Source organism: Aethalodelphis obliquidens, unplaced genomic scaffold (genome assembly GCF_003676395.1).
Source record: "Aethalodelphis obliquidens isolate GAN/ISIS:26980383/991018 unplaced genomic scaffold, ASM367639v1 scaffold5, whole genome shotgun sequence".
In the NCBI taxonomy this organism is placed as follows: Eukaryota; Metazoa; Chordata; class Mammalia; order Artiodactyla; family Delphinidae; genus Aethalodelphis; species Aethalodelphis obliquidens.
In genome coordinates, this window is record NW_020837949.1 from 59503464 (window position 1) to 59527004 (window position 23541).

Here is a 23541-nt window from a genome sequence, read left to right on the forward strand (position 1 = left end):
ATGTCAGTAAATGCCTAAGCTTTCAAAATACAGATGAAATTACGGTTAAATGTAACTTAAAAAGGAGTACCTTATAAATAAGACCAACATTTAGTCTATGTGGTTTAAGAAAAGTACTGAATTTGGAATCAGATGAATTCTGGCCTCAAATCATTTAACCTCTCGGAGCCTCAGTTAACATTAAAAAAAAAAACAAATTCATTAATAGGAAATTTTGCTATCTGTCTATAATAAAGCTCTGGAAAAATCACAAATAGTATGAGAAAATTAATGACGAGAGTCAAAAGATCAAGACTTCTGAACCAAACCAATATTAGATCAAAACATTTATTTTGTGTGTTACAAAAACAAAAATAAATCCAAGGAGGTAATGAAATAAACATTTTTTAAGTGTCCCATCCTGGGTTCTCTGCTCTAGAATTTAGTAAACAGTTCAAGTTTAGGTTGCTTCAGCACTTCTGGATGCTATGATGTCTCCATCTTATAACCATGTTTCTCTAGTTCAGCTCTATAAAGAAACACAAAAGAACAACATCACTAGACATTCTTCATGATAAATTAAAGAAACAGATGATTTTTAGAAATAACACAATAAATAATTGAGCTAATAAGCCTAAACATCAATTTAAAATACTACCAAATAGCTTTACTTTAGTCCCCAAAAAGAAATCTATATAAGAAGGAAACTGGATGTGAATCCACATAATGCTAATAAAATTTTGTTTTCCCATTAGTAAACTTATGTTTTATATTCCTTATTTTTCTGATCTATTTATGGAAGAAATGTGAGGGAATTATTGATATTTTCCAAATACTGTACAATTATTCTGTTCATAATATTTAAACATAAATTTTAAGAATCATTAACCATATGGCTAAGAACACTAGACACTGCTATCAAACTTTTAGAGATTTTATAATTACAATACTGTTATTTACACATAAACAATAAACAGATTGCTTTTCATACTGACATATATACTGCCCTAAACAAATCAAAAATTATTAATCAAATGTAAGGGTATGTGAAAATTATTCTGTATTAAATATATATAGGTTAAATATAATAAGTTATAAAATATTAAACAAGACTTTACTTTCCTAACTTTAAATGTGGATAAAAATCTCAAAAATGTATATTGGTATAAACATAAACACTTTAAAAAGATACTTTTTATAATTTATTTTTTCAACCTGAAATTGCAGTCATACTTTGAAAATGTCAACTGCAATTGTTGATCTGCCTTGTATAAACATTTGCACAAAAAGGTTTAGCCCTGTAATCAATATCACTTATTTAAACTACCATTCCAAATATCACCAGCAACTTTTCTGCCACAATTCTGATTTTATAAAATCAGAATTTTATAAAAAGTTCACAATAAAATTATGTGAGGACCAACCTATGATAAAATTGTACAAATGTTAAGCATGATTACATAATTACATGTAAGATAAAAAGACATTTGTTCTCAAGCATAATTTCGCTTAGACACTATCACACTATCCAATGTAAATGTGATGCAAAAAATACATGGTAGGAACGATGTATAATATTTATTATTCACTTCCCCAAACTCCTTCACTTCCTTAAAATCTTTAGATATTTATAATACAAATACTGACCTAAAGTCCATGAATAATATTAAGGCCAGAGCTTATTCATATGAATCATCTTTGTCTTCTGCTCAGGTGTAGAGGACAGTATGGGCTGGTGGTAAAACACTGGATTAGGAGTCAAGAGATCAGCACAAGTTTCTGACTCTACCGCCTCCTTTGCTAAATTTAACTAAAATGCTTCCTTTGTCCTCTCCTCCCCAGGAAATTAAAGATTATAATACTTGTCTTTCATGTTTCCTATTTAAAATGGAGATAATTTTAAACTTTCTTAAACAATACTTCTGCTGCGTTTAACAAAATCATTGTAGATTATTCATTTTCTCTTATTTTACAACAAAAAAACCCTAAAATTCAACCTAAGATTTAGGTAATAAGTCACCAAATCCATCCGAGTTTGTGTCTCTGTTTGTCTTCATGACAGGAGGTGGTGACCAATTACATTTATAAATTGTTTACAAACACAAAGGAGAGTATGAGATATTTCTCAATTAGCTAAATTCTTAGAAAAGATGAAAGTTCTTTGGTAGAATTCAGGACTTGTAAGAAACCAAAAGGAAAATAAATGAACACCACTAAGTACAAAACAACACAAAAACACTAATATCATGAGCCTGTTGAATGGAAAAATCCAACAGAGATGAAAAAGTAAAGAAATCCAGCACAATTGGAAAGATATCATAGGGCACACATAGTGAATACACACTATTTGAAACAAAAACAGCAGCATTCCTTTTACAACAAAACAAGAATAAGACTAACAGCCACTAGTAGGTTTCAGAACTCTTATTACCCAAGGACCTACTCTGCTATGTGACATTGGCTATATCTGACATGGTAAATCAGGAATTATTGGCTTTTTGGAATTTTTATGTAAAATGTGATAAAGGTCCAAAAAATCTCATAATCCTACCTATTTCTACTGATACGTATATAAACAAATGTTTCAAAAGCAGTAAAAACAGAATGATCTTTAGTTACATGGAAACATTGCTGGCCTTCTTTGTACTTCTACTTGTTGAAGGTAAATTACACTGAAAGAGAAACATGGAAAGTTTAAGGCTAAGTCCTTGCCAAGGCCATGCAGCTAAATAAGACGCAGATACGGGCTGGAACTCAGGGAATCTGACTGACTCTAGAGTGTAAACTGCCTCTCTAAATTTAGATGGAATTAGGACTCAATCATATGAGAAAACAATAAAACATTTTTGGGGAATTCCCTGGCAGTCCAGTGATTAGGACTCAGCACTTTCACTGCCCGGGCCCGGGTTCAATCCCTGGTAGGGGAACTAAGATTCGAAAGATGAGCGCAGCGCGGCCAAAAAAACGAAACAAAACATGTTCTTTACCATGGTTTATAATACCACATTAAGGGCCTCGATGCATTTTACAAAGACTGAAAAGAACATCTTTGCAGGAGACTTGTTAATCAAGACAGTTTTAAAAGCAAGAATATAAATGTTATCTGAGGCTGCCTTGTCCAATATGGTAATCAGATGTGGCTATTTATTAAAATTAAATAAAATTAAAAATTAAGTTTAGCAGCTGTGCTGGCCACATTTCATGTGCTTAATAGCCACATGTGGCTAGTGGCTTCTGTACTGGATAGTGCAGCTTATAGAACATTTCCATAACTACAGTAAGTTCTACTTGACAGCACTAATGATACATCAAAAACTTTGTTTAAAAAAGAAAAACTCACAACACAAATAGGGAAATAAAAAGAAAAATCTCATTCACTAATGGAGGTATCAAGATTTATACACTTACAAAAATCCACAAACCTAAAGGCAGAAACACAACATAGAACATAAGAGCACTGTGGAGGTATATTATAAAACCAACAAGCCACAAAGAATACAAGGATAATGTTCTATTTCCAAAACCAATAAAAAGGCAAGACGCAGTAGTGACAAGAAATCCAATTATCAGTACATTTACTACTAAAAGTCCCCTAATAAAACCAAAGTATTCAGTAATGTCTTGATTTAATTGTTAAGAGAAAAGTGCTATTTTCTGACTAATGAAAAACACCCTCAACCCCAAAACCCACTTGGGAGGAATCTGACTCTTCTGAATAGCGAAGGAAAAAAACTCATTTGGCTTCAACTTTAAAAATTTCAAGAAGATAACAAAAAGAAAAAACTGATACATGATTAAAATCAAAACACAAAATAGGGATCAACAGAGTTGTAAGGCCTGAAAATAAGTATTCTAATAGCATATGTTTATAATGAGAAAGAAAAGAAGGGATGCATTAAAAAAAAAAGGGCAGCAAGGTTTTCTCTGATGTGGCAAAATAAATAAACCTAAAATAAATACAAAAAGAAAGTGGCAAAAACTTGTACACATAGAATTAATTTAATCCCAGAATGGAATGAGATCTGTAAAAAGAACAAAAAGGGCTTCTGAAAGCCATATATGGCTAAAGAAGAATGAGAAGAGAGAGATTCAATGCTCAGAATAGATTTTAGAGAAAAAGCAAGATTACTGTTCAACAGCTACTGCTCTATCTTGTCCATAAAACTGCAAAAAGAAAAACAACATCATTAAGACAAAATTGAAAATTAAAACAGATGAGATAATTCCAAACTACATTAAAGTAGTTTAAAGTTTCAAGGCCTGAATAATTACATCTCAGAGTACTGAAAGAAGGAATAAATGAGAGTCAGCAATTTTGAGAAATCATGGAGAATTGTAAAAGAGCCAGAATAACCGTGAAAGGCAAACTGTACTATGTCCAAAAAGGGGAGAAATGAGATGGGTAAAACTGTTATTAGTTTCCAGCAAAATACTAAAAAGTCTTTAGAATGTAGGGTTTTTGAGCCCATAAAAAAATGCAGTTTAGAACAAAAGCTACTGTACCACTACTAAAAATAAATTTTAAAAATTTAGTATAAATTATCTCACTACTTTTCAGAAAAATGTACTAGAGACTAGGAAATTAAAAGATTGGAATAGAACTTCTATATCATGGTTTGAGCAAAGCAAATGATAGTTTACACAGACATCTTTGTGGCCAAGATAGATAATGTATGGGTTGAATCAAAACAAAATTAGGGAGGAAAGAATTGTCTACAAATGGTGCTGGTATAACTGGATATCCACATGGAAAAGAATGAAGTTGGACTCCTATTTCACACCATATACAAAAATGCATGCAAAATAGATCAAAGACCTAAATGTAATAGCTAAAATTCTGGAACTGTTACAAGAAAACATAGGGATAAATTTTCATTACCATGAATTTAGCAATGAGTTCTTAAAAGAGTAGATAAATTGGACTTTTGTGCAAAGAACACTATGAAGAAAGTGAAAAGACAACCTAACAGAATGGGACAAAATATCTGTAGATAATATGTCCCATAAGGGCCAGAATAAATAAGAACTCTTACAACTCAACAACAAAAAGACAAACTTTGAAAATGGGCAAAGGACTTGAACAGATAGTTCTCCAAAAAAGATATACAAATGGACAACAAACACATGAAAAGAAGCTCATCAGTATCATTAAAGAAATGCAAATCAAAACCACAATGAGATACCAATTCATCCACTAGGATGGTTAAAATGAAAAAAAAAAAGGTTTTGACGAGGATGTGGAGAGGTTAGAAACTTCCTATATTGCTGGTAGTAATGTAAAATTATTCAGCTGCTGTGGAAAAGTTTGACAATTCCTCAAAAAGTTAAACAGAATTGCAATATGATCTAGCAATTCCACTAAATCCCAACAAAACTGAAGAGATATTCAAACAAAAACGTGTAAATGAATGTTCACTGTAACACTGTTCACAACAGCCAAAAGTTGGAAACAACCCAAATGTCCATCATCCGATGAATGGATAAACAAACTGTGGCCTATGTATACAAGGAAACAGTATTTAGCCATAAAAAGGAATGAAATACGGATACATGTTACAACATGGATGAAATTTAAAAACACTATACTGAGTGAAAGAAACTAGACATACAGATCATTCATGTGATACCATTTATATGAAATATCCAGAACAGGAAAATCCACAGACAGAAAGCAGATCAGCGGTTGCCAGGGGCTGGAGGAGGAGAGGAATGCAGAGTGACTGCTTAATAGATATGGTGTTTCCTTTAGGGTGCTGAAAATGTTTTGGAATTAAATACAGATGATAGTTGTATGACATTATGAATATACAAAATGCCACTAAATTGTACACTTTAAAATGATTTTTACACTATATAAATTTTACTTCAATCGATTGATAATCAATCAACCAATCATTTTAGGTAGATTTGTACATGAATATGGAAAAATACACTCCCAACACCTCACTCTCCATTCCAGTTTGAGAATCACCAATACATTGGGTCTGAGCACCCTATGATTCTAATTTCTGCTGAGTTGTTCAATATTGATAGAAAATTAACAGTGACAGAATTAAACCTACAAGGATTTAAAAAAATAGCAAATATGCTTCCAGTTAACTACTTTTATAAAGAGACTAGAAAGAACAAAAGTTCTATGCAATTACACAAAGTATTCATGTTTAGAAACACAGGAGATGAGGCAATATATCTTACTTTTCATAATTCGAAAATCTATTTCAAAGGCAATTGTCATATATAAGTTACATATTCCATGCTTACAATTAATACTAAGCTATATAAAAATTTGGCTTAAAACTTACCGTAACTGATTGGAGAAGTCATCCTCTACATTGTCATCATCCCAATTATCCTCCCAGACATGTGCATCTTCATCTTCATCTAAACCAGCCCAGTCTAAAAACAGAAACAGATGCCATCTAAATATTTCTCATACATTATTTCCATAAATACAAAAACTTCAGAAAGCTTGCTACTGAACTCTCTCAATTCAAAACATCTAAAACCATATCTATGAGAAATGGTAATCTTCCTCTTTAAATCTCAATTGATGCTATCTTGTTTTCTCAATTCTTGAATTTGCAGATCTAAAACAGTAGTTAATACAAAAAATTCTATTTGCTGTGAAAATTTATTGTAACTTCAGGAGGATATTTACTTTGCTGATAATTTTTATAAGGTCTATTACACAATCTTTCAAAACACAGCACCAATAAGAGAAAAGTAAGTTGAGTAGCAGGACGATACCGGCCTGGAATTCAAAACTGCTAAACATAAAAAAAGATAACTCATACTCAGATAACAAAAAGTAAACCAAATATTTTCTTAAACATGGTTGTAAAACTGTGTTAGAGAATGTCCTTATTCTTTAAGACACACATGCTGAAATATTTAAGAATCATGTGTCATTTTGTTGACAAGTTTACTTGTAAATGCTTCTGAAATATATTTTATATCATACATGTCTATCATACATATGATAGAAATAAAGTAAATATGACAAAATGTTAACAACTGATGAAACATGGGTGTTTGTTGCCTTCTTGTTTTTTGAGGTATAACTGACATATAACATTATATTAGTTCCAAGTATACAACATAATTTGATACTTGTATACACTGAGAAATGATCTCCACAATGAGTCTAGTTAATATCCGTCACCAACAGTTACAAATTTTTTTTTTTGGATCAGGACTTTTAAGATCTACTCTCTTAGCCACTTTCAAACATGCAATAGAGTATTAATAACTATAGTCATCATGCTATACGTTACATTTCCATGACTTATTTTTGTAACTGCAAGTCTGTATCTTTTGATCCCTTCACCCATTACACTCCCATTTGTCCTTTATTTAAAACTTCTATAGGGTTAAGTTTCAAAATTAAAATCTGAGAAAACTAGTTTTTAAAAAACCAGTATGGAAATCACCTTTGGAAGCTTTCCTGATTCCTTCTCCCTTTCCTTCAGAGATTAGGTCCCCTCCTTTGTGTATATCTATCACAGCACCTACATACTGTACAATCATATTTATCAGTTTATATGCCTATGTCCATTACTAGTATCTGAGCTCCTTAAGAATAAAACTCTTTTATTTACCTTTGTATTCTTAAGCCACAACAATACCTGTTGTGCATATGCACGACAGTTGGTTGTGAAAGATGCAACGAACTCTAAATCAGACCTTGTGTACTTTTGCTTGATCCCTCCCCTCCAAAAACAGTAAGCATGAGTTACACATGCTCTTAAATGTGTCCTAGTAGCTTCATCTTAGTAATTACTTATTAGAAACATGGCTAAGAACATTTCGATCTTTTAAAAAAAAGAAGTCAATAAGAAAAGGTATGATTTAGGCTTTTCTTATAAAGCACATATAGATTTAAAGGTATTCAACAATGGTTCATATGGGTATTATATTTATTACATATGTATCTAACAAAAAATTTTAAATGCCATATGTCAACATCATGATTTAAGAATATAAGAAAGTACCTCCATTTACCTGGTCCCCCCAAACCAGAAATTTGGGAGGCAGCTTAGCTATCCTTTCTCCTTCAACTCTCATAACCATTCATTATATCCTTTTGATTTCAGCTCAAGAATCTACAGTTATAGTCTCCTCCTCCCTATTCTTGCTGCCACTATGTTAATTTAGGAGGGATTATTCCCTTCATGGACTATTATTGTGGTCTTTTTTCTGTCCCCTCCTCTCTAATCTTACAGTCTGTACCCTCTTCCACTGATGCCCAAAATGACCACCATTCCTGTAAGTAACTATGCAAAACATTCAGGTAGGAAGCACATTTTATTAAATTTGCAACTCTAATGTCTATAGCTGAGTACTGGGCACATAGTAGACACTCAAAAAAATGTTGTGTAAATGGAACTACGTTTCTCAAGTTCCCTTCCTCTGAGTGGTCAATCTCAAGAAAACAGAGGGCAGTGTGTGGTTTCAGTGAAGTCAAGAGTATATATTTCAAGATGGAAGAGAATAACAATATCTTGTATTATGAATGAGTCGTGTAGAATTCTCAACTGTATTTACTCTAAGAATACTTTTGAGGCTTGCGATCATCTGTTTGAATGCTCCCTGAAGAGAGATCATGTGGGAAATTTCTTTAAGATATTAGTGCCTGAAAAGATGAAAGTTTGTCTTAGGCAATTTATTTCAGGTTGCTAGGAAGCTCAGTCAAATGTATACTCAACTTTAATCATTGGTATAGGGTAGTGAATGTATATTCATTTATAAAAACTTTCAATAATCAAAAATACTGATTTTTATTGGCCTAAATGTTCTTATATCTCCCAGTAATATTATTATTCTCAAAAAGGAAATATTGTAATGATCTAAATTCAAATCCTATACTATTCTCTGAGGTCCTCAACAGTAGTAATACTTAACAATACTAAGTATTAATTACATCTCAAAATTAAGCTGACTGGGCTACAGATATCCTTACATGTTCTCCTTTCTTATAGAAGTACCTTTCAAACTGAAAACTTTTATTCTATTTATGAATCCACCTATAGTTTTTAATGAGAGTAGATTAAGAAGTTAAAATAAAGGAAATCACATTTAGGATTTCCTATAGTCTACGGAAGAATGATGAGAAAGCTAATGCAACCAAATTTTTAAAAATAGTATATCTGGGGACTTCGCTGGTGGTCCAGTAAGTAAGACTCCACATTCCCAATGCAGGGGGCACGGGTTCAAACCCTGGTCGGGGAACTAAGGTCCCGCATGCCAGCCGGTGTGGCCAAAAAAAAAAAAAAGAAATTAAAAAAAAGAAATAAAGATAGTATATCTACTTCCAAAGCTAAAGATAAAAAACAACATTTCTGAACTTTTATAAACGAGCAAAGTGACTTAGTTAAGTCAAGAGTTAATCATTAGGTATAGGGCTAAAACAATACTGTTATTCTCATATTGCCATTGCAATCAATAATAAACTGTTTAATACGTACATTGTTGTATACAAATTTTCTTTTTGTTTTTCTAAGAGCAGAGAAATCTCAGAAAGAAGGGAACTACTTTAAGGCAAAAATAAAGGGGGCAGAAACTGAAGCATTAAGTATACAAGAGAGGAACATTATGTAAAGATGGTACAGGTTGCAGGCTAAGATCAGATTTTAAATTAAAAAGGGGCTCAAAAAGTAGATATATTTCCCTAATACTAAATCATCAAGAATCAACTACATGATTTTAATTCTTTAAATTAAAATTAAATAAAACACTTCAAATCATAGAAATTCAGATTCTTGTACCTTGAACTTATTATAATGGAAAAATGCAATCCATTATTCCTTTTATAGCAAGTGAATCATGCTATTCCTCCCCATTCCCTCCAGTCTTCCTATAACCTACAGTTCTGAGCTATCTAATAATATTAATGGACAGCTTAGGAGTTTTTGTTTCTTGATTTGTTTTAATGACACTAAACATTCCAGTATAAAAAATTCACATAAAACTATTTCATTAAAACAATGCAGCAAAGTTTGGCTTTATACTTCAAGTCTTTATAAAATGGCTAAGACTGAAGATTATTTAAAATTACAGAATTTTGGAAACAGAGAAAGCCTTAGAGATCACTGTATAGCATACCCCTCTTTGCTTTGAAACCACCACCATTACCACTACCAAAAAAACAGAAAGTGAAGACTGTCTTACAAGAAAATATTTATTAACTTTTTTCTACCGTTATTTCACAACCTCAAATCCTAAACTTTAAATATACTTGGGTTGAGCCTAGAAATAAGAATTGTCAAACGAAATATTTGTTTCACTGATATTTTAAGGAATCTTTATAAAGATATCTAACAGAGCTTAATGTTCCACAAAATAATTTGAATACGTTACAACTGTATAATATGCTCTTGAGTAAACAAGGTGACATAACTCAAGTCACAATTGAACTTTAAAGTTCTAAGACACCAAGCCTCATATCAGCCTGAACCACTTCTAACTAACCAGTTTCCTAAATTTTTAAGGAAACAAAATGTCAAAAGATTCAAGTTAGAAATATAAAAAACAAGAATATTTATTTCACATTTCTCTGCTAATCTTGTAAGCCTACCCTTTCCAGAAAAATAAAAATACAGGGCCCACAGGACTTTTAATCTAATTATGGCTTGATTCAAAATGTTGATTTTAGGGAATTTCCTGGTGGTCCAGTGGTTAGGACCCTGTGCTTTCACTGCTGAGGTCCCAGGTTCAAACCCTGGCTGGGGAACTAGGATCCCACAAGCCCCATGGTACGGCAAAAAAAAAAAAAAGTTGACTTCAATATTGTTAATACTTATGTCATTCAAATACCTTCAAGTTGACTTTAATTCTTTTAACTTTAAGAGACTAAAAAAACATACTTGTTAATTTGTACCCTACTGTCTCAGAGAATCTAGAACAAGAAACGTAACAGCTTCAATAACTTATTTTGTAGGAGGTCCAATCCTTAACTCCATAAAGGCTAGGGGAAAAAAAACAATCAAATTCTTTATGTAATATGGGAAATACGAGTTTGAACACGGTCTTTTTTTGTTTCTGTTTTTTTGTTTTTGGCCTCGCAGCAGCATGTGGGAATTTTAGTTCCCCGACCAGGGATTGAACTGGTGTCCCCTGCAGAGGAAACATGGAGTCTCAACCACTGGACTGCCAGGGAAGTAAGTCCCTGAACAGTATCTTTTTCAAAATTTTAAAACTGGTACAATTTTTAGTTTATCAAGTTGAATTCTGATGATCATTTAGCATAAGCATCAAGTATCTCTCCCTCTGGTAACAACCATCTCATGTTACTTTAATGGCAAGGAAAGGAAAGGGAAGAAGGTAGAAATAAAGTCCCAAGAAAAATAAACTGGCTCATGAATGGAGGGAAAACAGTATTATGAGCAAGATTTTAGGTAGAGGACTTCCCTGGGACACAGGTTTGAGCCCTAGTCTGGGAAGATCCCACATTCCGCGGAGCAACTAAGCCTGTGCGCCACAACTACTGAGCCTGTGCTCTAGGGCCCGCGAGCCATAACTATTGAGCCCACGTGCCACAACTACTGAAGCCAGTGTGCCTAGAGCCCATGCTCTGCAACAAGAGAAGCCACTGCAATGAGAAACCTGCGTGCGAGCTGCAACGAAAAGTAGCCCACGCTTGCCGCAACTAGAGAAAGCCCGCGCGCAGCAACGAAGACCCAACACAGCCAAAAATAAATAAATAGATAGATTTATAAATTAAAAAAAAAAAAGATTTTAGGTAGAACACACACACAAAAAGATTCATGACAGTAGCTCTGTATTTCATTCGTATTATTATACAGTATTTTACAATTATGACACTACTGAGCATACAAAGACAAACCAGAATCTATAATCTATCTTAGGTGGAAACTTTAAAGAGTTTCTTTATTAACTACGAATGTACTGAACTATATTACGTAAAATGTTTAAGTGATAGGGTATAACATCCCCAAATTTATTTCCAACACTTATAAGTCCTCCATATTATACATGTTACAATATATATAAACTACAATATATGTAAACTCAACTAAATGAAGGGGAACATAAAAAACATGTGACTGTTGTAATCTCTGGATTTGGCAGACTTCTCTTGCAAAACATCTCTGAACTGTGTTTTACTTTTCAATTATAACACTGCACTGTTAACCATGCAATTTTATTTAATCACTTACTTTTAAAGCATTAAACCCAGAAACAGCTTTTTTTAAAAGGGCAAAATAATAAAATCAAACAAGGATACCTGATTTATGTCTAATGTCTTCCTTCAATACGTAGATGACTATAAAGTACACACTTTATCTTCAACACTAAATGCATTGCCAGGATTGTGATTAATCATTTAAATAATCACAGCTGTGTTTACTTCAGTGTGCAGGCCTCCAGATGTATACTGGTAAAAAAAAATTACCATATTTCAAGAAGTCAGAATTGGAAATAACCAATAACAGATGCCTAATACATAAGTGTCTAGCAATTCTAAATTATTTGAGACTTTGCCCCCAAATTTGACTTTGTTCACATCTGCCAGTGAGAATTACATCTTGGACTAGCTTTAAATTTCACAAATCTGAGTTACCAAAGATCCCACATACTTCATCTAAGTATCACCTTAACATTTAAGTGTGAAAAATGGTTCTCTCTCAATGTTTTTCAAAGTACTTACTCTCCCCCACCCTCCAACATACCTTCTGAAATTTCTAAAAAGTATAAAGTATACCACTGTGGAGAAAACTAAAGAGGAAATTCTATTTATACCAAATAGGGTTGCAAATGTTCTACTTTAAAGCGATTTTCAGGAGCATCAATCAAACTCTCATTCATTCCTTAACAGTAAAGCTACTCTGAATATAAATAAACTAATCTCCAACAAAGTTGCTTCAAATAAAAAATGTGCATGTATATACAGAACATTACATGAAGAAAAATATAAAACAAACAAAGGAAAGTTCTAAAAAGTTCTAAATTGTACATTCACCGCTATAGGTGAAACAGCAATAGCTGCAAATAGCACCATTACACTGATAAATATGATAATAAAGCCACACTAAATCTAGTCATTCTGAGATAAATTTACACATGTTCCTGCTTAAGCTGTATAAAACAGATTAAAATTTTTTATAAAATTTCATTTCTGTAAGTTATCATGATACAAAACATCTATATACCCTAGAAATCTAATGTCTATTCAGTGGCTAAGAAATCACTACTAGCATAGCACCATTGTACTATACTTATATTTTCTCCAACAAGGACCAAACATGTCAGTGGGGTACTTCAGAGCAAACAACCAAAAGCAACTGTTAAACGATGTTGCTACCAAACTATTGGTGAACTTTCAGTTGTTTGTGGTTCTGAGTCTGAAACAGAGGTCCAAAACGACTTATACACACACACACGTGTGTGTGTGTGCATATATTATATATCAGAATTATTCCACTACAAACATGCTGACTTTGGTTCTCTTGGTTGATTAGTGCTTTTATTTCTCTTTAATTCTATAAAATTCCTCAAAGCCATTAGTTATTCTAATCTTTTCCAAGCACTCATGCCCTACACTCATACTGATTCTCTCATTTTGATCCTCCATATTATTGAGGCAAGAGTATCCAATGTAGGACAGTTCCCTGGTGGCACAGTGGTTAAGAATCTGCCTGCCAATGCAGGGGACATAGGTTCAAGCCCTGGTCTGGGAAGATCTCACATGCTGCGGAGCAACTAAGCCCATGAGCCACAACTACTGAGCCTGCGCTCTAGAGCCCACGAGCCACAACTATTAAGCCCGCGTGCCACAACTACCGAAGCCAGCGTGCCTAGAGTCCGTGCTCCGCAACAAGAGAAGCCACTGCAATGAGAAGCCCGCGCACTGCAATGAAAAGTAGCCCACGCTTGCCGCAACTAGTGAAAGGCCGCGCACAGCAACCAAGACCCAACGCAGCCAAAAATAAATTAATTAATTTAAAAAAAAAAGAAAGAGTATCCAATGTGAACTCAACCATCGGTCTTCCATTAATTATGCAAGTGCAAAATCACAATCCCTGATTTCTTACTATCAAAATAGCTGCCAAAGCTCCCTTGTAATTCTTGCATCACTCTTCCCTAATAACAACCTATTTCAGGCCCTTAGTCCTCACCTAAGCTATTTCAACAATTTGCTAATTAGCTTCCCTGACTTTCTATCCTTTCAAATTCTGCTGGGTTAATTTTTCCTAAACTGCCTACTGCCTAAAGGAAACATACACATATCAAACAAACAAACAACCCCCCCCCCATGTCTCATCTACCTAAGGATCAAGTCCAAAGTGGTCATTCGGCTTAAAGCTTTCCATGATTAGGCTCCAAACTACCTGTGTAATTACAACTACTATTTCACAGCCAAATAAAATACACATACACATTGATCTTCCACCTCCAAGCATCTACTCCTCTTCCCTTTTTCTGGAAACCCCTTTCCTACACTTCTACCTTTTGAAAGCTCTGTTCAAACGTTGCGGCCTCATGCGGTACACAACTGGAAATAATTTCCCCTTCTTTTCAGCTGCTGTTGCACTTTACTATCAGTGGTTTAATCCCCACACCACCACCACCACCACCTGCTTCCACTGGAAGGAAACCAAGTGAAATCTTACCCAGAAACCCAACAGAAAAAGACAGTCAAAAGCAAAGGTGTTCTGGTTTACTTGGGTGTGGGGAGAGAAAGGCTTGGAGTGCCCCCTCCTAGCATAGGCACTTGCAAAATACTAAAAAGCTCAAGTCTGGCATGAAAACTTACTAATCTCCATTGACATTTATATCACTAAGTCCAAAGACAAATATCTATCTAAAGAGTCAAATTTGCCTCTGTGCAGCCTCTAGTTAACTTTGTCCTTGGTAAGTTATTTTGCTGAGCCCCAAGTATAAAGCTGTCATAAGGCTGCTATGAGGATTACATAAAACAATGTACCTAAAGCACTTTGTACCGATAAACGGCAGCTAGAATCATTCTCGCTCTGCACCTTTCAGTGCCAGGTGTACAGGAAGCACTCTACAAACATATATCGAAAGAATAAATCATTTACTATGGGCTAATCACTCCAAGGAAACTTAAGGGGTGATGGAGGTAAAAAGAGAAACAGGTTGCAGAATAAAGATACCATTTCTACCAAGCATTACATCAATAACAGAGCACAAAACTGGAAAAAAAGATATCTGGTAAATTTTTAATACTTCAGAAGAGTGTAAGTATAGTTTTGGAAACTTTTATTTTCCCCTCATTGTTTTCACTGTTCATGTCTTTCAATGAGTTATGCTTAAAAACAACATTACTACGTAACAATGAACACCAGTCACAATTGCTTAATGCTTCTTCATTCCATTGAACCAGTTAAATAACTAATCAAATAGCTTTTCAAAGTAGTTTTTACTGTTTAATATCCTGAGTCACACCACTCACAACCCCCTGGCAAGCACTAATATCTTGATTTGGGGGGGGGTTCATTCCACGGTGTCTCTTTATACCTCTTGTACATTTGTATGCATCCTTAAACAATACATACTACTGTGTTATGTATCTTTATATTTTATATGAATAATCAAACTATTTTTTAAAGTACTTTTGGAAAAACTTTTGACAATATTTTTTAATTTGTAAGTTTTTAATATTAAAAAAATAATCAAATAACCCTCAAGCTCAACAAGCTTAATTTTGGATACATCTAAAATCACAAAATATTTGTTGAAAATGGTTCAAATTAAATAAATACCAAACATCATGCAAAATCCAAATCCCTAAGTAAATTAGGAGGGAGAAAAAAAGGAGCCTAATGTTCACAGAATACTAACTTTGTGCCAAACTCTATGCTACACATTTTACACATATATCATTCTTATGGACTGAATGTTTGTGTCCCCCAATCCTGAAATTCATATGAGGAAGTCCTAACCACCCTCAATGTTATGGTATTTGGAGATGGGGCCTTTGGAAGGCAATTAGTGTTGCATGAAGTCATGAGGGTAGAGTCCTCATGAGATTAGTGTTGTTATAGGAAGGGAATCCAGAGAGCTCTCTTTCTCTACCTTGTGAGGACATGGTGAGAGGCAACAGTCTGCAAGCCAGGAAGAGAACCCTCACCAGGTACTGAACAGGCTAACATCTTCATCTCGGACTTCCCAAACTACAAATTGTGAGAAAATAAATTTCTGTTGTTTAAGCCACTCAGTCTATGGTATTTTGTTACGGCAGCTCAAACAGACTAATACAATCATACAATCGTTACATGACTCTGATTATTATCCACAAATTACATGAAGGAACTGAGGATTAAGAAGGTAACAAAGGAAAAACGCAATGGTCAATCTTGCTCAAAGAAATCAATCCAAATCAAAATGATGCGATTCCATTTTCATCCCTCAGGTTTGTAATGACTAAAATGTTTAATATGGAGTGCAGGTAAAAGGTGACCTGTAGATGGAAATTTGTGTAACCCTTGTAAAAGGTAATTTGAGAATATGTCAAAATTCAAAATGCACCTGGTCCTGAATGAGGTGTCAGAGCCCAAGGAGAGCCAGGAAGGCATTCCTGTGGAGGGGCAGTGTTGTGTGGTTGGTGTGTCATAGCCAGGACAGAGTCAAGAAACCATCCAATGCTGGAGTAAGGAGAAGTGACAGTGGCCTAGCATAGAATGTTGAAGCCAAAGTGAGATAAGGAGGGGATCTGTGGGTGTAGGGGACAACAAACATTGGTTAGGGAGGAGGATGACCTAATAGACAATGACCCAATATTTACAATAATGGGAGCCAGGTTTCTCACTGCTGGGGAAGAAAGTTACAAATGTGGAAAGGGAAAAAACTAGAATGAGCCCTGTGGTGTTGAACTGTAAATTAGAGATACCTATGTGAACTCATGGTTTTATACAAAAACATACATAAATAGATGTATATATGTACATACATTTGTCTATTTCCTAGTTCCTTCCATTGACAGCATCCCAAAAGCCATCAGCACAACTGGAGGTAAGATCTTACTTTCCAAATATCATTCTCCACTGAAAGCTATGCACCTTAAAGGAATGGCTGATTCCAGGACTGGAACAGGAAAAGTATAAGATTAGCTTGGAATACCTACTTGTGTCAGAATGCTAGGAAATGCACAAAGAATGGTGACTTGTCAAAAGGTCACAGAAGACAGCTTGATGGGACTCCCCATGTACAAATTGGGACAATCTGAATATCAAAATAAATAATAGCAACAAATTATAACCCATCAAATGAGAATTCATGAGTCTATATTGATATAAATACACAAATGAATAAATTGAAAGTTTGATAATGAATGGAAAACTGTGGTTACACAGTTTCAAAGTCCTTCCTAGTAAAATATCTATTAATTACAAAGGGAAAATCAGTAATCTAACAATGGAAAAGTCTCACAGACACTACCTTAATAGAGTTACCATCAGCAGCAATGGAATAAATGAGAATCATGTTCCACCTGACAGGATGCAATGGGAATACAGCATCACTACTATGATATTCCCGCCAAGGTGCAGAACCTAAATCGAATCATATATAAACGTGAGCCAAATCCAAGTTGAGAAACATTCTATAACTGGCCTGTAATCTTCAAAAGTGTCAAAATCACAAAAGTCAAAAACAGAGACCTGCTCTAAACTAAAGAAGACTAGAGATATGACAACTGAATGTAATCCATGATTCTTAATCAAGACATATTAAGACAACTGAAGAAACCTGAAAAGGACCTATGGATTAAATGACAGTAATATATCTGTGTGTTAATTTCCAATTTTGATGGTTGAACTGAGGTTATGTCTTTGTAGGAAATACACATTAAAATATCTAGGGGTGATGAACATCAGGCTGGCTCATGGAAAAAAAGGTTGTTTGTATTGTACTTTCAATTATTCTGTAAGTCTGTAATTATTTCAAAATAAAAATTATATTAAAAAAATTAAAATGAACCTGCCAATTTGATCTGGCAATTTCCTAAGAATTTATCTTATAAATAAGAACAAAAACAAAGATGTAAGACGTAAGAATATTTGCTGCAACATATTCTGTAACAGAAAAAAAAAACATAAAAATAAGCAAAAAACCTAAAACCACCTAGATATCAATAGATATTTATAGATTATTTATTGTGCATACAGTAGACTAGTAGAACACAACTATTAAAAAGCATGAGGTAGATGTTTATATTAATGTGAACACACATCTAAGATATATAATGTAAAAAGAAGAAAAACTGTATATGTAGTATGGTCCTTTGTGAGGATATATACAAACACACACAAATAAATATATATATGTATACATATATATAAATTCAGGAAGGACACTGAAAGAACTGTTTAACAGTGATTATACTGGAGCATAAGAAATGTTTTTGGGGAAAGTTGGCGAGAAACAGTGCTTTCACTTTTTAATTTATAACTTTTCATAGGTTTAAATTTTAAATAAGCAGTTACTTGTACAATTATCCTACATATTTTGCTGCAAAAATATTTTAAAGGATTTAAGTAACTAGTACAAGTCGACAAGTTAAAAACTGATGCACAATGAGATACCACTACTATCAGAATGTCTAAAATTAAAATGACCATGTGTTGACAAAGACATAGAGTAACTAGAACCCTCATACACTGCTTGTGGGAATGTAAAATGTGTAACTACACTGGAAACAGCTTGGCAGTTTCTTAAAGTTGAACATAAACCTACTGTACCGCTCAGTCATTTCACTACAAGGTGCTAAACCAAGAGAAATGAAAGCATATGTTCACACAAAGACTTCTACATGAATATTCATAGTAGTTTTATTTGTAAGGGAAAAAAAAAGGGTAATTGGAAAAAAAACAGGAAATGACCTAAATGTTCATCAGAAAGTGAAAGAATAAACAAATTGTGGTATATCCATGTAGTGGAATATTTCTCAGCAAGAGAAAGGAACAAGGTATTGATAAACGCAACAACATGGATAAATCTCCAAATAATGATTCTGGGTGTAAGATGCCTGAGGAAAAAGATACTGTCTGATTCCATTTATATAAAATTCTGGAAAACGCAAATTAATCTATCATGTCAAAAGGAGATCAGTGACTTTCTGGGGATGGGAAGGGATGTGGAGAGGACTGACAGGGAGAGATTATTATAAAGGGACACCAGTGAACTTTTGGGGGTGATGGATATGTTTGTTACCTTTTTGGTGGTAATGACTTCTCTGTTGTATTCATATTCTACAACATATAAAATTGTGAATTTTGAGGGAAAACAAAGTTGATGGATGGTGGATTTTGAACCTAGGTCTGATCCTAGATTCATCATGCTTATTCCATCCTGGAGCTCAAAAATTTTCTTGCATATGATTACCATGAATGGACATCGAATAGGCACTTTACCATTCATTATATTTATCTTTTTTCTTAAAAGATTTTAGTAACATGAATTCTTCATTTCTTGCTACCATCACATAATTTAAATATGTGACATTATTATTTATGTGTCCACTATATTACATTTAATAACTGAAAATACCAAAGCCCTTTTGGCTCTAGGTAAACTGACTAGTACAGTATCTGACATAGTCAGTATTAACTGTATCTACCTTTTACATTTAAGATCCTAAGGAACTCTTTTGTTGAGGATTTAGTCCAGTTGGTATCCAATGTGCACATAAATATTTATCAGTGGCATTTTTCACAGGACAATTCTTCCTTGTGCAGGACTGGTCTATGCATAGCAAGTATTTAAAATCCTTGACCTTTACCCACTATATGCTGGCAGTTATTTTACTTTCTTACTTGACAAGTGAATGTGATATCCCAAAATACTTCCTTGGTTAAGAACCACTATAAGATGTCCTACTTTGATAGGCACAGGCAAGAGTGCCTCAGTTATTCCAGAATGCTAGCAGCATTAGGGAACCACCAGCCTGCTTCAGATAACACAGCAGTTCCAGTGATTATAGAAAAATTATAAACTACTTGGTATAATAGTATTCTCTTGTAAACACCATTGCTTCTGAAGGCAAACTCAGGTTCATTTTAAATATTCTTTCCCTCAAAAAAAGGAAAGAAATCTCTCAATTCTGGCATAGGAAGAACAGAATAAAAGAAATTAAAGAAATTAAAGGCCCACTTGTTCTTCCCATTTTCACTCTCATCCACTTCTAATTGTAAGAGAAATGAGATTAATGAAAATATTTTAATACCTTTTCAATATATGTCTGATTTGAAAAATTGTTTGAAGTTTCAAATAAATTATAGAGTATTTCAGTTTTAGGCCCCACCCTACTACTATTAACCTAGCTGTATGATCTTGACAAGTTCTAGCTTCTCAAGACTTTTAAGTTGCTTTCCAGTTCTAAAATTCTAACCATGCCAAGCCTCCAAAATTATATTAAATCATTCCCAAAACATTGAATGTCTTCCAACAAATCTGATCGTCGATGAGTTTAAACAGTCAAGAAGTTGCAGAATTCACAAATATCCTAAACATGATTTTTAACAGTTCCTACTTAATGACCAGATCACACACCCACCAATTAGAATTGTGAGGAACTGCCAATGTAACACAGATCCACAGTCCAAATGAAAAAAGGAGCATTTGTTTCTTTGCACCCTCAGAAAATCACCCCACACGTCACACCTCACACTGAAGAGCTATTCAGAAGAAACAATGAAGTCTCCATGAAAACGCATTATCTTAGTTTCCTTTTCAAAACAGAAATTCCCCTTCCTTATAATGACTGAATTGACATCTTACCAAACAAGTTCTTATCAGGAATAAGATGTAGCAACAACACCCTCAAAAAATATACAATTCTGTAGTCAAACCAGGGATACATAATTTCAGTAATGCTTTCATGTAACAGGCTCTTAACTGCAAGCTACCCTAGACAATGGACATCATTCACTTTCTGAAACACAGAGACCCAATGGGCCACTGAAAGTAAGACCTCCTCTAGATTGATTAGATGATTACAGGCAATTTTAAGTTGTATCTACTTGTGAGTTTGTCAATGGCATATTCACCATAAAGACAATCACAAGAAAAAGAATCTCCAAGGAAGGCAAAGGACTTGGTAATTCAGGGCACTAATAACTGATCTGAAAACTCAAATACTGAAAGATTCAAAACAGGCCAGTTTCAAAGTACTGCTTCTCCAACTTTACCTGTCTGAATTAAAAACCAGAGAAGAAACACACAAAAACCTAAACAAGCAAAAGCATTTCAAATGTTACCGCTCATTCTAAATAGAAAATCTCCTGAATGAATGAGGTTCTACATATTCAAACCTGAAGATGACAGATTTTCTGTAAGGTGACCAATAAATGGTGAGTTACTTATGATAATAAACCAGGCTGTTGTGGGAGGCCTGTCTTCAGAAAAAATATTCTTTGCTTTTCCTTTTAACTTTAATGAGATTTTTTTTTTTTTTTTACTATGTAACTACCAACATTTTGAACAAATTGATGCTCCCAACATAAACTTAGTACAAGAATTACATATTCTGCAAAAGCTGATGAAATGAAAGTTGCTGAAACATCATATGTATCATCAGGCCCAGTTATCTTTAGGTCTTTTTTAAGCAGTCAATTCTCGACTACTTATTAAACACAGGTTCACTCATTCGACAAGCATTTACTGACCATCTACCATGTGCCAGGCACTTTGCTAAACGTTAGGGATTCAGGTTAAAGTTTGCTTGGGTTGGGGACTCAGAAAAACCTATCAGATCCTGACGACCACTTAATGGCAAGCTTTTAAAATCGCTGAGCCTCAGTTTCTTCAGAAATGTGATAGACTATATAATGTAGACAAAGTGCCTAACATGGTATCTTGTATATGATAAACAATAAACGCTAACTATATCAAATATGAAGTTTGCGTTAGAAGCAGATCCTGATCTCAAGCCAGTTTTTTACTACATAGCTCACTGTTGGAGGATTATGAACCAACTTGAAAGTGAGATCAAGAAAACATGTCTGCACTGATAAATCCACTACCAAAACAAAAAACAATCCCCACAATACATAATGAATCCCAGAACTGAAAATAGATGTGCTTTGGGTTAGTTTACGAGTTTGTGTAGTATGTGCTCCAAGGTCTTCTTCCACTAAACAACCCAGTACACTATAAATAAAAATAACAAATGTTACAGCTTTGTGGCTTTATGCACAGTAGGATCATGAGGGAGTACAACTCAGGACCATTTTGGTGAAGCAGTAACTAATGTAACAGATTTGTAACCATTAACCACAGTTCTCTTCCTACACCTTCAGAAAGGTCACCCAATAGTAACCTCCTTTTCTTATAAGATAAATGTTTACCTTACGCATAGCAATTAGTTGATAAAACCAACAATTTTGAAACCCTGATTGGCAACAATGATCTAACAAACAGAAGCAGTACAGCTAAAGAGTTTAAGAGTGCTAGTGTCAACTGGGCCAGGTGTCCATCATTTCTAGCCAGTTACGTGACACTGGGCAAGTTTCTTAACTGTTCAAGCTTCTTAACTGTTCAAGCTTCAGTTTCTTTATCTGAAAAATGTAAATACCAGCTCCTACTTACTAGGCTTGTGAAAATGAATTAAGTTAATAGAAGCAAAATACTCAGACAAGCAACCACCCAAACAATGTTAGCTATTTGCTGTTACCTACAATGAGAAAACTAAAGTTCCTCTTGGTAACCATGAAGCTAATAAAAATGTAGACGTTTTAGGGTCTTATAAATCCTTAAACTTATGTTAGTTTGAAGTTAAGTGATCAAAAATTAATGAGGAACAAGAGGAAGGCAATAACGGGAATTAAGCACTAACACCTGATCCTCCCGTTCTACTTAACAGGCTTCATATGTTAAGTCCTAAATGTAGGCAGCATCGGCCTAACTAGGAACAACAATTTAATTCTGGAAGGGTTCAAGGCAAAGGAAGACTGCTAAAACAAATAATAATAATAATAACAACAATAACAATAAATAAAGGGAAAAGGGATTATGTAGACATGAACGAGGTGGCGGTAACCGGGCTGAAGAGGAAAAGGCCCCACCATCCCGGACACCGGGCTAGGGAACCAGGGTCCCCGTGGCTCCTCCCAGTGAGGAAGCAGAAGGCATTTAGCGTCACCGCTGAGGTGAGTCCCACCGTGACACCTCGACCCGAAGTCGGTCGTGGAGGGTCGCGCGTGCAGAGCCTTGAGAGCCAGTAGCGGGGGTCCAGACTTCCCGCGGGTGCCTCCCGGCCGAGCCCTTCCACCCGCGCCGCCTCCACTCGGAGGCCTTAGTCACTGTCCGCGCGGCCCAGAGGCCGCGGGCGAGCCGGTTACCTTCTGCAGGGAACTCCTCGAACTCGTCGTCCTCCTCCAGCAGACCCAAGTCTACCGGCTGTTTTTTCTCTGACATCGCGACCCTCCGCGGCCAAAACCTCTCAGTCCAGTAAGAAAGCTGGACCTCTCACTTCGCCTTACCACAGCCCCCACCGCCGCTGCAGCCTCCCAGGCCGGCTCTATCATAGAGACGCGGGAGAAGAGCAACCGGATAGCGCGAGGGATGCTGGGATACTGGAGGTCC

At 34.8% G+C, this 23541-nt stretch overlaps 1 long non-coding RNA gene across 1 annotated transcript; it reads right to left on the minus strand.

The window, feature by feature from the left end:
- Positions 1–313: 313 nt before the first annotated feature.
- LOC113618397 (uncharacterized) lies at positions 314–23527 on the minus strand. The gene is made up of 3 exons (XR_003431999.1): positions 23298–23527; positions 6282–6375; positions 314–508 (listed from the first exon to the last, which is right to left on the minus strand). It is a non-coding gene; the product is annotated as an uncharacterized LOC113618397 (long non-coding RNA).
- Positions 23528–23541: the final 14 nt, after the last annotated feature.